At 43.0% G+C, this 2,082-nt stretch overlaps 1 pseudogene; it reads right to left on the bottom strand.

Moving 5' to 3' along the window:
* Positions 1–769: 769 nt before the first annotated feature.
* Positions 770–1,828, bottom strand: LOC101424937 (MSL complex subunit 3 pseudogene; annotated as a pseudogene).
* Between the last annotated feature and the right edge of the window lie 254 nt (positions 1,829–2,082).

Genomic DNA, 2,082 nt, shown 5'->3' with positions numbered 1-2,082 from the left:
CTCAAAAAGATGGACAGCACTTTATTTAGATGAACAAAAGTAAGGTTTTACAGAAAGGGAGCCTTAAGCAAAAAATATATATATTTTCTTTTTGCTATATATTCCAATTCCCTCTAAAATAGTTTTTGACCAAATTTGCAATTTCCAAGTAAAACTAAAATTTGAGAGTTGTTCAGGCTCAGGAAAATGAAAATTCACACACAAAAATTGTATAATGCAAACAAGTAACTAAAAAATGGGTTTATTGCTAACAAATAACAGCAACTTCTACTCTTATTTGAACCAGCCTCAAGTATGTCCACTTTCTTTTTTTTTTTTTTTAAAGATTTATTTATTTATTTATTTAATTCCCCTCCCCCGGTTATCTGTTTTCTGTGTCTTTTTGCTGCGTCTTGTTTCTTTGTCCACTTCTGTTGTCGTCAGCTGCACGGGAAGTGTGGGCGGCGCCATTCCTGGGCAGGCTGCACTTTCTTTCGCGCTGGGCGGCTCTCCTTACGGGTGCACTCCTTGCGCGTGGGGCTCCCCTTCGCGGGGGACACCCCTGTGTGGCACAGCACTCCTTGCGCGCATCAGCACTACGCATGGGCCAGCTCCACACGGGTCAAGGAGGCCCGGGGTTTGAACGTCCGTAGACGGACGCCCTAACCACTGGGCCAAAGTCCGTTTCCAAGTATGTCCACTTTCATGACTCTACTGTCTTATTAGCTCTTCACCTGCAATCTAGAGTATAAAGCTAGATGACAAACTGTCTTTACAGAAGTCAAGAGTTTTAATAAATTGCCCTGGGATTCTTGGTGCTGTAGTTTGCATCACAGGCAGTGACATAAGCAGACTCTGGGAAGAAGTCATCATGGTACTCCGCTAAAAACCTTAGAATGAGATCAAAGTGCTTCAGTAAAGCCTTCAGATTTTTCTCAGAAAAGGACATCTTTTCAAGGATTTCTGGAAGTTTGACAAACAAGGGCAGCAGATATTGTGACACATAAATGTAGGAGGCTGGAGGTGGCTGGTCACTTGGAGTGTAATTGTCAGTCATGAGTTTCCAGGAGAGAACCTCATTTATTTCATTATTTCTTCTCCCTTCAAAGCCAGCAAACATGGCACTCCCTTCCTTGTTAGGAGTCAGAGGAATAGGTGACAATGATTTCCTATGTACAGGTGTCTTCTTTTCCAGGGGCAGGAACAGCTTGGGCATGGTGGCAGATGAGTCTGGATGCTGGTGCTTGGGCTGAGGTGATGCACTACTCTCAGATAGCCCATCACAGCTGGAGGTATGATGGGTAGACCGCCTCAGAGACTGTCATGCTTCTGGCTCAGCTTTGTGCCTATTGGATGTGGCCGGTTCACCTGTGGGAGGCTGACTCTCGGCGGATTGCGGAGTGGATAGATTCAACAAAGATGTACTTGGAGACAGCTCCTCCTGGTTCCTGGTAGTGTTTATGGCATTTTCCTTAATTGGAAGGAAAAATTTGACAAAGTCACCTTTTTATACTGAGCTTGTTCATATGGATAGAGCAAAACCAATGGGAGACTGTAATCAAGGTTATTCTTAATCCATCAACCATCTCCTTACAAAGGTCAGCATTCTTCTCTGCTGAGATATAGTGCACATTCATGTTGGTGTGTGACATGGCGTGATGGTGATGAGGCCTTTCATTGGCTGAAAAGGCTGCAATGATAGCAAAATGCTTCACATAGGACTCCAAAATAGTGATGATGCTGGTCTGGCATGGCAATTTCACTGTTTTCCTCCTGTTAATGTATTAACTGCCCTCAAGGTTCTTCTTTGAACTTAAGGGATATATATACTTATTGTTCTTTCTTCCATTTCCTGTTTTGTGTGCAGCTCTGGTTCTTCTTTCACTTCAGCCTTTTCTTCAGTATCACTTTCCTCACTTCTTATTCCCACATCTGTTTCTTCACTACTGTCAGCAGAGGAACTGCTTATTAAGTTTTCAGAATTCCATCATTTTCTTCAATGGAGAGACTTTTAAAGACACAGTCAACACCAGGCAACCTACAGCATTTCTTCTTTCTTCCTTTTCTTCTCACGTGAGCTACAGCTTTTCTGGCCAGTTTACA

Source organism: Dasypus novemcinctus, chromosome 23 (assembly GCF_030445035.2).
Source record: "Dasypus novemcinctus isolate mDasNov1 chromosome 23, mDasNov1.1.hap2, whole genome shotgun sequence".
NCBI lineage: Eukaryota > Metazoa > Chordata > Mammalia > Cingulata > Dasypodidae > Dasypus > Dasypus novemcinctus.
The sequence above is the reverse complement of the archived record's forward strand: the minus strand, read 5'-3'. Positions and strand labels throughout refer to the sequence as shown.